This window comes from Benincasa hispida, chromosome 1, assembly GCF_027475165.1.
Source record: "Benincasa hispida cultivar pf3 chromosome 1, pf3_genome.v1.1, whole genome shotgun sequence".
Lineage (NCBI taxonomy): Eukaryota > Viridiplantae > Streptophyta > Magnoliopsida > Cucurbitales > Cucurbitaceae > Benincasa > Benincasa hispida.
In genome coordinates, this window is record NC_143478.1 from 84,006,433 (window position 1) to 84,022,010 (window position 15,578).

The 15,578-nt window shown below is 32.7% G+C and overlaps 2 pseudogenes; both read right to left on the reverse strand.

Annotated features, from left to right (window-relative positions):
- Positions 1-9,651: 9,651 nt before the first annotated feature.
- Positions 9,652-13,275, reverse strand: LOC150038782 (uncharacterized; annotated as a pseudogene).
- A 27-nt stretch (positions 13,276-13,302) lies between these two features.
- On the reverse strand, positions 13,303-14,780 carry LOC150038783 (uncharacterized; annotated as a pseudogene).
- Between the last annotated feature and the right edge of the window lie 798 nt (positions 14,781-15,578).

The window sequence follows — 15,578 nt, forward strand, 5'->3', positions numbered from 1 at the left end:
CATAATAAGACTTGAACACACAACGAAGGATTGGAAGGAAATTGTAAACATGTAAAACTATCAATAAATGAAGGATGCATTTTTCTAGAAATAGGGAATAATTTAATATAATCTAGAAATAGAACAGGCAAAATTTACCCCTTTTTAGAATGGTCTTCAAATTTTAGAAATAGAAAATAGAAACAGTTATAAATAAGTCAATTTCTTGAAAAATGAGAATCAGAAACAGAAAATGCGAACGTTATCAAATGGATCCTAAGACTCATCATTTGATTTTTTAAAATCAAGCCTATAAACGTCCTTTCCTAACTCTAAATTGATTACTTTAATATCTATTTTTATAATTATTCGCACCATATATTTCATAAATGTTATAGATTTTTAATTATTTCATTAAAAGCTTTTAGCTTTACTTTTTCAACCAATTTAACATTTTCACCGATAGTTCAAAATTTTCTAAATTATTAATTCTTTGCTTATTAACATCATTTTTTTAATTTTAACTTTATTTTTATTATTTAATTTCGGTTGATATTCATGTAACGCAAGATATTTCAAATTAATGGGTTTTTTGTTTCATTTATTTTCATCCATATTTCTAGCTAAAAATCGATCACTTCACTTAAGTATATGTCAAATATACGGATGATATACTGAAAAATATAAATAAACATTGCATATACCATGATTTATTTTTTGGTATGTTTATAAATAAATTGAAAAATATAAATATACATCACATATATTGTTTGGTATATAAGAGATATATTGTACAAATTGTCTTGTTTATTCACTTATCAAATATACCCTCATTTATTTCAAGAAAATTCAAATATACATTGAATATATTGTGTTGTATATCATAAATATACCATGTTTTCTCCTTCAAAACATCTTGTTGATTCTCGATTTTATTTATGAGCGAACAATTTTCAGATTTTTTGATAAACTTTCCTTACTTGTGTAGATTTTGAATAAAAAAATATTATTTTGAAAAGTTTATAAACACAAGAAACTTCTCCTACGTGCATCTTTTGATATTCGTATTATTATATATTTTTTTAAAAAAAAAATTGAATGAAAGGAGTGCTGAAAATGTAAATGGGGTTAGACTATTGTATAAAATAATAGTCCATTGACTATTTATTTTAAAAATAGGAAAATTTTGACAATTATATAATTGAACCTATTTAGTTAGGTTATATGTGTACAAAGCTTTTTTAAAAAATTATTTTTATTTATAGAATTTTGCTAAAAAAACAAACTCCTTTTAACTTAAAAAAAATGTATAATATTATAAAAAATTGAGAGAAAATTATGTTTAATTTTCAAAAATCGCATAAATAATTATGGGTTGAAATTGTCACAAAACATTAGGTAACGTGTCAAATCTCGTACAAATAATTAATGATTGTTTTAAAAGTTTGAAAATAACTTATTCAATACTTAACTACGTAATCAATAATTGAGTTGCACTTTTCTTCCATCTATGTTCTTTAAGGAAATTTCATCTATGTTTCGATTTGTATAATATCGTATTTATTGATCATCAATATTAATCCCCTTATGATCTTCCAAGTAATTTATTTTCATTTTTCTCATATATATATATATACATACATATAATTGGTTTGTTTATCAATACTCATTTGGAAACAAGGTTTTAATATGTGAGTTCTTTAGATCATTTTGCTTTTTGTTTTTGGATTTCTTTTAACAAGTTACTACACGTTGAGGAATCAATAGGAAGCATCCAAATATCTCAATTTTTTAAAAAAGTTAAATCTATTTTCTCTCAATTTCTTACTATCATCTCACCTTTCTTAAGTAAAGTGTTTAATTCTCAACCAAATTCTGAAGACAAAAACAAGGTTATAAAAACTAAGTCTATTTCTTCCCTACTTCTTATAATAATTTGTATTTTTTTTTTAATTACAATGGTTGAATTTTTAATCAAATTTCAAAGACAAAAACAACTTTTTAAAAGCTACATTTTTTTAATTTTCAAATTTTGGTTTGGTTTTTTAAACCATTGCTAAAAAGTAGATAACACAAGAATAAATTTAGAGATGAAAGTAGTGTTTATAGGTTTATTTTTTTTAAGAAAAAACAAACGGGTACCATAAAAGGCCTACATCTTTTAGTTTCTAAAATTGGGCATGGTTTTTTTAAAATATTGATAAAAAGTAGATAACAAATTAAGAATTTAGAAGTATAAAGAGTGTTTATAGACTTAATTTTCAAAAATTTAAAACTAAGAGTCAAATGGTTTGTTGAAGAAATTGACATAAAAGGAAGAGAGATAATCTCTTTTGAAGAAATAAACTTTTATTAAAAACTTATAAAGATGGACATTTTTGGAGAGAATACTATTTCACTTTCTCAAGACATACTCACTTTTTACTCAAAGTTTCTCTCTAACTTTCTTGCTTTTCTTTCTTCCTTTCTTTGTTTGCTTGACTTATTTATGGACATTCTTGGTTTATTCTTATCTCAAGGAATTCTCCTTAAACCTAAGGTTACTCTAGAATATTTCTAGATTTTTTCTTTTGAGATCTTTATTCATACTACAATATAATTCTAGAAAAATCTAATTTACATATTTATATCATATGGTAGATACTTCAAAAATTTTCTAGACTAGTTAATGTTGCTATATATTTTAACACTCTCCTTCAACACTAACTATTTCTGGGTCGTTCAATCAACTTGAGCTATGGTCAAAACTTTGCATGTTTATTTGCTAGTAGCTCTTTTGTGAATATATCTGCAGTTTGATCTTATGTCTTTATTGTCTTCATCTCAATTTCCTCTTGAAGTATCTTTTCTCTAATGAAGTGGTAATGTACCTCCACATGCTTGGTCCTTGCATGGAATACTTGATTCTCAACTAAGTGAACTGCAGACTGCTTGTCGCAGTATAAAGTCACGACATGACTAACTTCTTGGTGCAAATCCTTCATTAGTTGCTTTATTCACATATTCTCTTGTTCTGTCATGGTCGCTGCTCTATAATCTGCTTCTGTGATAGATAATGCAACTGTTGCTTGTCTCTTGCTACACTAAAAAAGTGCTCACAACCAAGTTTGTACAAGTAACCAATAATTGATCGTCGTGTATCATGATCTCTTGGATAATTAGCATCACAGAAACCTTTTAACTTACAGTCCTCTCCTATCTTATAAAAAAGGTCATATTCACTTGCTCCTCTTAGATATCTTAAAATTCTTCAAACTACTTTAAGATGAGGCTTCTTTAGATTTGCATGTAACAACTTACAACTCCGATAGAATATGAGATATCGGGTCTTATTAAGGTAAGGTAGATTAAACTACCTACCATCTAACGATACATCGTTGAGTTTGCATGATCTTTACCTTCACGTATCTGGATACTTTTTGTTAACCTCCATCGTTGTAGATATTGGCTTGCAGTCACTCATGCCATACTTCTGCAGAAGATCCTTTATATGCAAAAGTTTTCTAAGGAACAATCCTTTTTTGTGAGCATTCCACCTCTAGTCCAAGAAAATTCTTTAGCTCTCCAAGCTCTTTCATTTCAAATCAGATTAGTAGATTCTACTTTATTTAAGCCTTGAGCTTTGACAAATAAGTTGGAATCTACCAGAGCTACTGCAAAACCACTTTTGAAACTCTGTAATTTTCCCGTAATAGGCCCTTGGTGCTTGCTTCAACCATATAAAGTCTTTCTCAACTTGTAGACATAGTGATGATGAGCTTTATCCTTTAATCCTTTTGGTTGCTTCATATATATTTCTCGATCTAGCTCTCCATTTAAGAAAGCATTCTTAACATCTATCTGCCACAGCTTCAATCTCTTACTAGTAGCAAGTGCTAATAATACTCGAATAGTGGTGAGTTTTGCTACAGGACTTAACGTTTCATCATAGTCCAAGTCATACTGTTGAGAAAACCCTAGAGCCACCAGTCGAGCTTTGTATCTCTCTACTGTCCCATCTGCTTAGGCTTGCTATAGCTTGTTTCCAATACTCAACGGCTTGATTGAACCAAAGGTAACAACTTCAGGCATGGCCAGCTCCCATAGTGAATTTTGTAAACCCATTTACAAGATATGGGTTTAACATATTTAGGTTTCGGCACCAAGTCCTATGTTCGATTCTTTCTTAATGCATCAATTTCTTCTTCCATGGATTTTCTCCATTGGATGTTCTTTGACGCTTCTTCGTATGTTGTTGGCTCATCAAATATTGCTAATGTCGCATTCACATAAGTGGAATTAGGTTTGTTTTCTTGGTCTTGTTGATCTCCATAATTGTGGTTATTGATAATGTAATCCAATTTTCCAAAGAATTTGTGTCCTTAATTGATCTTCTTTATCTTCTTCGTTTTCTTCTTCTCTTTCTATTAGAGCTTATTGTATTTGATTTATTTCTTCTTTTGGTTCTTCTTTGAAAGATTTCTCATCTTTGGGTGCCTTTTGTAATTCAGATGCCCACCACGATGATGCTTCATCAAATATCACATTCCTTGATGTATAGCATCGTCCACTAATAGGATCAATGCATCTCCACCCTTTTCTTGGTTGTCATATCCAACAAAGATGTATCGGATTGCTTTCTTGTCAAACTTCTTTTTGAAGATGATCAGGTACAAACACATAACACACACAACCAAAGACTCATAAGTGTCCAACTGTTGGCTTGATATTCAGCAACTTTTCATAAGACGACTTGAACTCAAGCCTTTGTTGGGGAAGTTTGTTAACCATATAAGCTACTGTTCTCATGCATTCAGCCTAAAATCTTTCTGGTACATTATTTGCATGTAACATATTGCTACATACTTCTATAAGATGTTTATTTATTTTATTATTTTTTTTTTCTGCCACTCCATTTTGTTGTGGAGTGTTTGGACATATCAATTGATGATGTATCTTATACTTTTGCAAGTATTAAGAAAATTCATTAGACGTATATTCTCCCCCATTATTTGTATGTAGACATTGATTTGCCTTTCCTAATTCACCTTCAACTTGTACTTTGAATTCTTTAAGCTTTATAATTGTTTCAGACTTCTCTTTGGTAAAAAAAAAAAAACTCAAACATACATGGAGAAGTCATCAATAACAATCACCATGTTGTGTATATCGTTGATTAAACATTGCTTGACAGAACCAAATACGTTAGAATGCACCAGCTCTAATAGTTTCTTTGCTCTGAATTTAGATTCCTTGAATGGCAGTTGTTGTGCCTTTCCACATTGGCAACCAGCACAAGCCATGTCTTCTTTGATATCAAGTTTAGGCAGCCCCTTAAGTATAGACATGTTTATCATTGTTTTCAGTTTGTTGTAGCTAACATCTTGTATGTCACAGATCTACTGTTTCATTCTTTTGTGTCTTATTCACGTAGGCGGTCTTTACTGCTATGACATAGAAGTCCATTTTTCACCCTTCCATCAATGGCGTACCACTAACTTTGAGATTATGGTACACCTTGACATCACCAGGTTCAAACACGATGAAGTTGCCTACTGATGTCAATTGAGATACTAACACCAAATTCGTCTTCATTCCAGACACATAAAATACGTTCTTCAGTTCCACTTGATTGGAATTGGAGAAAGGAATTATCATAATTTTGCCAACGTGGGCTATTGGCAACATCGAGTTGTTTGCAATTACAACAACTCGGCTTCCTTTGTACTCAGATGTATTTTGCAGCTTCCTTTTATCTCATGTCATGTGGATAGAGCAACCTGAATTGACAATCCAATCATTTTCATAATTTACCTCTTTTACATGAAGAGTCAACACTTCGTTCTCCACCATATTGGATGTGGATTGGGGATTGGGATCTGCTGTTGTAAAGCATGCCTCTGCATCCCACTTTTCTTCACTGATGCTCTCAGCCTGAGAGGTGACTGCGTTTCTTTCTGCTGCCTTTTTCTTTCGATGATAGTTTCTGGCATAGTTGTCTATTTTTCCACAGTTATAACATCCACCCTTTTTCTATGCTCGTGATTTTGATTAGTTTTACTAACTCCCCTTACTTGATAGCGTTTTGGATTTTTCTCATCACTTTTTTGTCCTACTTTATTTTGATATTTTGAATGACTTTTTCTTTGGCCATTAAAGAGCGCTCCTTTCTTATTGATTTTTAATGTGATCTTTGACATTTGCTTAGTCAATACTTCTTGACTGGCAAGCATATTTTTAGGTCAATCAAAGAAGTTTGGACTACCCAACCTTCAATAGCAGTAATAAAACTTCTATATTCATGTTTAAGACCATGGATAATTATTCTCCTCATTCTTTATTCTGAAATAGCAGAAGTAGAACCTAATTCAGAAATTTCATGGCATATAGTTTTTACCTTTGTGAAGTATTGATTGATAGTCATCTCCCTTTGAGTAATTGACAAGAGCTTGATAGCACCATAAAAGTGCAATCATCCTTAGCTTTATTCGAGCTCGTTCGTGGAATTTTATGGGTTTATTATGCTTTTTTGTAGATATTGAGCAACTAATAGGTAAAATGGACACTTGGAGCTAAAACGGGACTTAAACAAACAAAAATGGAGCTCCATAGCATCAATCAAGGAAAAGAGTTTAAAATTACTAAAATGTCCCTGGGAGAGTGTTGCAACCCTCCACCTGAGTGTAAAGCTATGTTGAAAGGAAGTAGTTGTTGAGGTTGATGCTCTAAATCTCGTGGTCTTGTAGTTTGTAATTGTATTTATATAAACTTATTATTTATCTAATAAATAAGTTGTATTTTATTTGACATTTAGATGTATTAACCCAAAAACCAATCAACTAAGATCCAAGATTATTAGATGTAATTTAAACATGTATGTGGAGGCATACAGGTGGATCATGTTTATGTGGTAACCTAAACGGTCTGTAATAGATGGATAAGGCTAGGTACTTGATGCGAAGCACAAGTGCATGCGATCAAGTTATAGTAATTAAAACGATGTGAAAGGTCGAGTATCATCCTCAGTGATCAATAAACAGTTGCTACTTATCTATTTAGAACCATGTCGATTTTAGCTAAAGAATTGAAAAATAGATTTGAGTGATTTTTTATTTAGTTGAAGGAAAACTAAATAATGAGAAAACCCGAATTTAAATTTTAGAGTAAAAAAAAGTTTTAGGGTGGTGTTTCATTACAAACTTCATTAGATAATAATTAGATTGTAATGGAATTATGCAAAACAATTTACCTAAGTCTAGAATCTAAAGTCTGAATATTATCTTTCGAAAACAACTCTTTCTCATGCAATCCTAATGACAACTAGCATCATGATATCAAATTAAGACTCATGGCATTAAACATTGTCGTCAACAACTTTTACTATTCCCCTAACTACACACGTGATAGGTTAACTACAATTCAATTTTATAAGTCCGATTAAACATGCAATCTATCAAATTAGCATTTAATCTAACATTCATTGATGGCCAATCAATATAAATTAACAACAATAACATTAAAAGATAAAGAGTTCTACAATTCCATGAAATCTCTAGATATTAAACTAAATCCATAAGTAAATCAGTCAACACCCTAAAACAAGAGAGTCTAACCATTCATGGTTCTAAAAAACATATTCGCATACAAAATTGACAATATCAAGTAAAGAAAAAAGAACCAGAGAAAATCCCGTCCACAATGCTTCTCCTTGGGTCGAAATCGCCACTCTTCTCCTTGCCAGCATGTCAACGGCCTCCACAATAATTCTTCACATTCTACTTTTTTTAGGCAAGAACTCACTTCTTTAGGTTTGAGTTTAGGTAGAATTTCCATAATTTAGTGTTTGGAGACGTCTAAATATATAAAAGATGCAAAATTAAGGCATAAAACCTTTCCAAAAATCGCAAATTTTTTAATTATGGAAATGCACCGTCGCAATGCTCATCTGCAGTGTAGCAACACTGGCTTTTTGTTGCCATAGCGTAAGGCTATGCTCATTTTAATGTAGCAACGCTGCATTCTTAACGCAGCTTTTGCCTTCAAGCTTAACGAGTTTAACGTAGCGACGCTCCTTGTTATGCTACCTCAAACGCATGCGACCTCTTTTCTCTCACTTCATAAAGCTACACCCTAGTGTATCGACGCTCTAATTAAGGTAGTTATTGCCTTTCAGAAAAAAGATGATAGTCGGCAAACCTTCACATCTTCATGTTTTCTTCCTTCTTTTCTTCTCTCTCTTTGATTCATTGCTCAGTTTTGACTTCTTTAGGCATAATTTGATCCTTTTTGGCTTCTTTTGAGAATAATTCTATTCTCAAACATAAGACCTAAAAATCACTAGTAAACACATCCAATCTTATAAAAACATATTAAAAACCATTTTAAATCTAAGGCAAATCATGCACATTTTGTGTGTGTTTCACTACCCCAAACTTGGGATTTTGCTAGTCCTAAGCAAAGAAGAAACAAAAAAGTAGAAAAGATCTAAATAAGTGTGCTAGTGATTCATGCCTCGGAGAATAACTAATTGAAAACTCAAGCAAAAACATTTAAGCAAGTTTATCATTATGGTCATCCATGGCCAATTCTAATCATCTCCCATGTGTGTGCGTGCAAGCTACATTCAATTCAAAACTCAGAAACTAAAGTTAGGTTCAAGAAAGCTTCTCCAAATTTCCCCCTGCTCTGGCTCATGCACCAATCATCAAGCATCCACACATTTCAAGAAGGTAATACGTCCGCTAAGGTGCCTTAATTGCATCCATGGTCCTAAACTTGCATCATTTTACCTAGAGGCACTTGCTTTCACTCATGCAATGCAAGGAACCGTACCTAGTCAATTCTCAGGTGTCCTAACTGATCACAATAAAGATAACTCTTTTTACCCCCATCAATGCATACATATTACAAGTTTAAACAATAAAAAGATTTTTTCTTTTAAGCACATGAGTGTACACTACATTTTCAAAGGCGATCATGATATTTCTATTCTTTCCCTCTTAGTCTAACATTACAAACCACCATACACATCAATTCTCTAACCGGTGGGGCTTTTTGAGGTGACAACCAAATACTCTAAACATGTTTCTACTTTTAGTTAACATTCATAAATTGAAGTGACTACGTGCTTAAATATGGGAAACTCAAAGAGGGACATAGATAAATCATACTTCAAGATATTACTATCCCATTTCCACTATGAGTCATTCAACATGTGAATCCAAGTCTCATCATGGACAATCAACATCACAGTACACAACAAAGAACCAATCAAAAGCCTTTCAAACTCAATAAAAAAAATTTAAATTTTCTCCAAATTTTCAAAATAACATGCATAGTAGGATAAAATCAAACCAACATGTATAGTAGGATAAATAAACAAACACAAAAGTACGAAGGATACCACCCACCCCAAACTTAGAAATTTGCATTGCCCTCAATGCAAGAAAAGAATAGAGCACAAAGAAACAAATCTGGGAGCGTGTGGGAGTCCACCAAACAGGCTAGTGGAAAGAGTACCTTTTGTGTTGAACATAGACCCTGAAAAATATGAGAACATTAAAAGAAAACAACTAAAGCAAAAATCAAAAAATAAAGAAAGCAGTCAAAATGTTGTGTTGCCTCCCAACGAGCATTTGATTTAACATCTCTTAGCTTGACTGAACCATAAGATTATTCTTTGAAAACCAGGTTCTAAATCTTTCTTTCGTCATCACCATAATAATGCTTATGTCTTTGACCATTAACTTTGAATCTTGATCCATCTTCACCTTGCACTTCTACAGCTTCATGAGGTGAAGCTTTTACCACTACAAAGCATCCTAACCATCTAGTCCTGAATTGACCTAGAAACAAATGTAAACGTGAATTAAAAACAAAACTCTTTATCCACGATAAAATGTACCGTGAATGATCTTCTTGTCATGCCATCTAGCAGTTCTTTCTTTGTACTTGGCATTCTCATAAGCTTAATAAAAAAATATCTTCCAACTCAGCAAGTTCCAATAACCACTTCTCTCCCACCTTCTGTGGATCAACGTTTTACTTTTTTTGGCCCAATAAGCTTTACTATTTAATTCCACCCGTAAGTGACAAGTCTTCCCAAATTCCAATCTATACAGTGAAGTACCAATCGAAGTCTTAAAAGTTGTACAGTAAGCCCATAATGCATTATTATGCTTGAGAGCCCAATCCTTCCTGTTAATTCGAATTGTCTTTTCAAGAATTTGTATGATTCCCCTGTTAGATACCTCAGCAAGACTGTTAGTTTGAGGATGGTATGATGTGGCAATCTTATGTCTCACACCATAATTAGACATCATAAAGTCAAACAACTTGTTGCAAAAGTGAGACCTCTCATCACTTATGATAGCTCTAGGTGTACCGAACCTTGTGAAAATATTTTTGTGCAAGAATTTCAAAATAGTGTGGGTATCATTATTCACAGTAGCTACAGCTTCTACCCATTTAGACACGTAATCAACTGCAAATAAAATACATACATAGCCTTTTGAAGACAAAGGAAAGGGCCCCATAAAGTCAATACCCCAAACATCAAAAAGCTCCACCTTCAATATAGGGGTCATAGGAAACTCAAGAGATATTGCCAATACGTTGGGTACCTATCACAAAATTTGAAAAAATTATAACAATCTTTAAAAAGAGAAGGTCAATAAAAACCTAATTGAAGCACCTTAGCTACAATTCTAATTGGTCCAAAATGACCTCCATAGGGTGAAAAATGACAAGAGTTCAAGATGCTTACAACTTCCTTCTAATGGACACACTTTCTTATGAGACTATCTGCACACACCTTGTAAAGAAGAGGGTCTTCCCAATGGTCAAATTTTATTTGTGTAAAAACCTCTTCCTTTTTTGAGTGGTTTGATCAAGAGACAACACCTTATTTGCAAGATAATTAATAATGTCAGCAAAAGGCAACCTGTCCTCTACCTGATACAAACATTCATTAGGGAAGTTCTCAACAATAAATAAGCTAGGTTTTTCATTCTCAAGCTCAGCCTAAACAGGTGGTCTGCAACCACATTTTCACATCCTTTCCTATCCTTTATATCAAAATCAAATTCCTACAAAAGCAAAACTCATCTCATCAATCTAGGTTTCAAATCTTTCTTAGCAAACAAATATTTCAAAGTTACATGGCCAGTATGAACAATTACCTTAGAACCAAGTAAGTAAGGCCTAAACTTATTAAAAGCAAACACAACAGCTAGCAACTCTTTTTCAGTAATATTGTAATTCTATTGAGTACTATCAAGAATTTTACGAACATAGTATATCACCCTAAAAATGTTATCCTTACATTGGCCTAAGACAGCAACTAATGCATAATCACTAGCATCACACAATATTCAAAAGGCTCAGACCACATAGGGGCAACAGTGACAGGAGCATAAATCAATTTCTCTTTCAAATAAGTAAAAGCTTTCAAACGTGCATAATCAAAAACAAATTTAGCATCTTTCTCCAGCAAGTTACTCAAGGGTTTAGCAATTTTTTAAAAGTCTTTGATGAATCTCTTGTAGAATCTGTATGTCCCAAGAATTTCCTTCACCATGGCATTTTTCCCATTTTAGAACAAGATTGGCTTCTTGATATCTCCTCAAAACAAGAGGGAGATTAGCAAGACAAGAATCAAAAGAAGATCCAAACACAGAAAAGTCATCCATAAACATTTCCATGATCTCCTCTATCAACTCCTGAAAAATTGCCATCATACATCTCTGAAAAGTGACAGGTGCATTACATAAACCAAAAGACATTCTCCTATAAGAAAATGTTCCATAGGGACAAGTGGAGGTAGTCTTCTCTTGGTCCTCAGGAGCAATAGCAATAGGTTGTTATTTATAGTAAGAATAACTTGCAAGCCTATCAAGCATTTGATCAATAAAAGGAAGTGGAAAATGATCTTTTCTAGTAGCTTTGTTTAACTTCTTATAATCGATACAAACATGCCATCCTGTCATTAGTCTAGTGGATATGGATTCATCTTTTTCATTCTTGATCACCATCATACCACCTTTCTTAGGAACAACCTGCATAGGGCTCACCCAAGAACTGTCAGAGATAGCATCAATAATCCCACATTTAAAAGTTTCAAAACTTCCTTTTTAACCACATCCTTCATGGCGAGATTTAGTCTTGTTTAATGTTCTACTGAAGGAGTGAAGTCTTCCATCAATACTCCATGCATACAGATTGATGGACTAATCCCTTTAAGATCTTTAATAGACCAACCAATAAAAGATTTATTGTCCTTTAACACTCTCAATTGTTTCTATTCTTCACATTCATTCAGATCAGCAGAAGTAATAACAGGAAAAGAAAAAGAATCATCTAAGAATGCATATTTCAAATGAGTAGGTAATTGCTTCAACTCTATAGTAGGTTTCTCTATTTCACTCATAGCATGCAAAGACTCAAGAGGCATGGGCTTATATATTTTTCTACAAACTTGCAGACTATCTAACCATTTAGCATACAAAGCAATGTCATCCAAACATGTGTCAACATCATCACAACCAAAATCTACAATGCTTTATTATAAATAATCTCTAGCAAGTAAGACATTAGCATGCTCCTCAACAGTTCTATCAATCACATCTATCATATTGCAAGAATTAACCTCATCATGGTATTTTAAAGACCTATAGATATTAAAGGATACCTTTTCATCATTCAGCCTCAAAGTTAATTCACCGTTTTGGACATCAATTAAGGCTCTTTCAGTGGCTAAGAATGGGCACCCCAAGATGATAGGAATTTCAGAATCCTCCTTCATGTACAACATCATAAAATCTGCAGGAAAAATAAACTTGTCAACTTTAACTAAAACATCTTCAATAATACCTATAGGATATGTCAAAGATCTGTCAGTTAGCTGCAAAGAGATCGTAGTGGGTTACACTTCTCCAACATCAAGCTTCCTAAAAATAGATAAAGATATCAAATTAATTGAAGAACCAAGATCACACAAAGCTCTAGCAATAGTCAATGAACCAATGATACAAGAGATAGTAAAACTCCCTGGATCTTTGAGCTTTTGTGGTAACTTTTTCTGCAGCATAGCACTGCACTCTTCAGTCAAACCAATCATCTCATATTTCTTAAATCTATTTTTCTTTAATATAATATCTTTTATGAATTTCACATAGTTAGACATTTATTCTAAAGCTTCTAAGAATGGAATATTAATATGCAATTTCTTAAAAATCCCTAGAAACTTAGAAAATTGCTCATCTAACTTCTTTTTTGGAACCTCTGAGGATAAGGAATATTATTAGGCACAAAAGGCATAGGAGTTGAAGACTTACTTGAAGATGATTATGGTTCATTTATCTTTTCCTTTGGTTTCTCTTCCTTAGCAACTTCCTCAGGTTCTTGTGTTTCATTAGGTTCATCATTGAGCTCTTCCACTTTTTGTTCAAGTGGTTCATCATCATCGTCATTTATCAAACGAGTGACCACCGTTTTCTCACTCCTCAATGTCAAAGCCTTGCATTCCTCTTTTGGATTCTTCTCAGGAAAAATAGGGAATTTATCTTTTTGCATTGTTTAAATGGAAGTGGCAATTTGACTAAGAAGCACCTCTATTTTTCGAATTGCCTTCCCATGATCCTGAATTGTGTTCTCCAAAGTTGTGCTTCTTTCTCTACACTCTTTCAAAAATTCTGACAATGTTTCATCTAGAGAGGATTTACTTTCTACATTCCATGGACCTGCACTAGAGAAACCAAGGTGCTTGCAAAACATTTTGATTATTAGCATAGGAAAAATTCTCATGGTTTCTTAAACTTGGATGGGAGTGAGTAGGAATTTATTGGTGGCCTCTATAATGTCCTTCATCAACATAATTGGTCGTCCTCTTGTGTTTTCCAAATTTATTGAGATTCAACTGCTATGGCTACTTGGGATGCTATGAATGGTGAATTCAAAGTTTGACCTCCTGTAATCAATTTATTCAAAGTGATAGTAATTGTGGACAACTGAGCCTTAATGACACTTACCTCATTAACACCATACACGTCGACAGTTTTGGCAGTGGAATCCCTATCAGTTGGCCGATTGTAACCTGTAGTGGCCATATCCTCCAAAATAACATATGCCTCAGTAGCAACCTTTCCAAAGATCAACCCCCCACTAGTAGCATCAAGGATGGATTTAGTGTTATCATTCAATTTATTGTAAAAAAACTAAATTTATAACCAATTTGGATATCCATGTTGTGGGCATCTCCTCGATAGGTCCTAGTATCTTTCCCAACATTCATATAAGTGTTCATCAGGCTATTGAGAGAAAGCTACAATCTCTGGTCTCAATTTAGAAGATTTGTTGGGTGGAAAATACTTGTTCAAAAAAACTTAAGCTAGTTCCTCCCAAGTTGCAATGCTCTCTAGTGGAATTGTTCCAAGCCAATCCTTAGCTCGATCTTGCAAAGAGAAAGGAAATAATTTCAGTCTTATGGCATCATTAGAAACTCAATTAATTTTTACTATCGCACAAATTTCAAGAAACAATCTCGATGCTTATAAGAATCTTTAGTAGGACATCCTCTAAAATCAATGTCCCTTGCCACTTGAATCAACCTCGGCTTCAACTCAAAGTTGTTTGCATTTATAGGTGCATTCACAATCCTGAATTGAGCTATGGGAAAGGGTGGTTGGAAATAATCCCTAATAGTTTTCTCTGTTTCCTCGATCATCTCTTCCTCTTCTTTTTCATGTGTCTTTAAGATTTCTCCTCAAAATTTGTTCAATCTCAAGATCAAAAGGTAGAATAATGTTGTCCTTGCCACAGGTCATACATATAGAAAATTCCAACAAGATTAGCACAAAAAATAAGCCTTGGTCTAAAATTTATCTAATTCTTGAATAGTAAGCTATGAAGCACAGACGCATATATGACTATACGATACGAATACGATTGGATACGGCGATTCGTCAATTTCTAAAAAACTAAGATACGGATACGTCTAAGGATGCATCATTTTTTTATATATATTTTTAACATATATATTTCCAAAAAACGAGGATACTGATATGTTGAAGATACATTTTTTTCTTTAAAAAATCTAGGATATAGATAAATTTAGCATACAAGTTAATAACAATAACATAAAATAGAATACAAATACTAAAATACAATACAAAAAAAGCAACATCTAAGATGTTGAAGTATAATAGTTAATAAAATGCAATAGAAAAATGACTCATATTGCAAAGAAGAAGAAGAAGAAGATTAGGGAGAGAAGTACGAAGATAAACGAATAACTTATTGTTGAAGATATCTAAATGGTTTATACTTTGGTAAACTTTGTGGGGACTCAAATGTGAAAATGGAGATTAGATGATTCTAGTCTAGGGTTTGGTCTGTTATTTATTTATTTATTTTCTTTTAGTTTTGGACTCGAGTAGTGAGCTTTTTAAATAAGTTACCTAATTTTAGATTGAGAAAGATTAGATGAGTTACTTATCTTTTTTCTTAAAAAAAAAATATATGCATAGAAATAGATACGTCAAATTGTGTGTCAGATATGTATCTGAAAAGTATCTGAAAGTATAGATTCAAATTGCATGTTAGATACATATCTGTAAAGTATT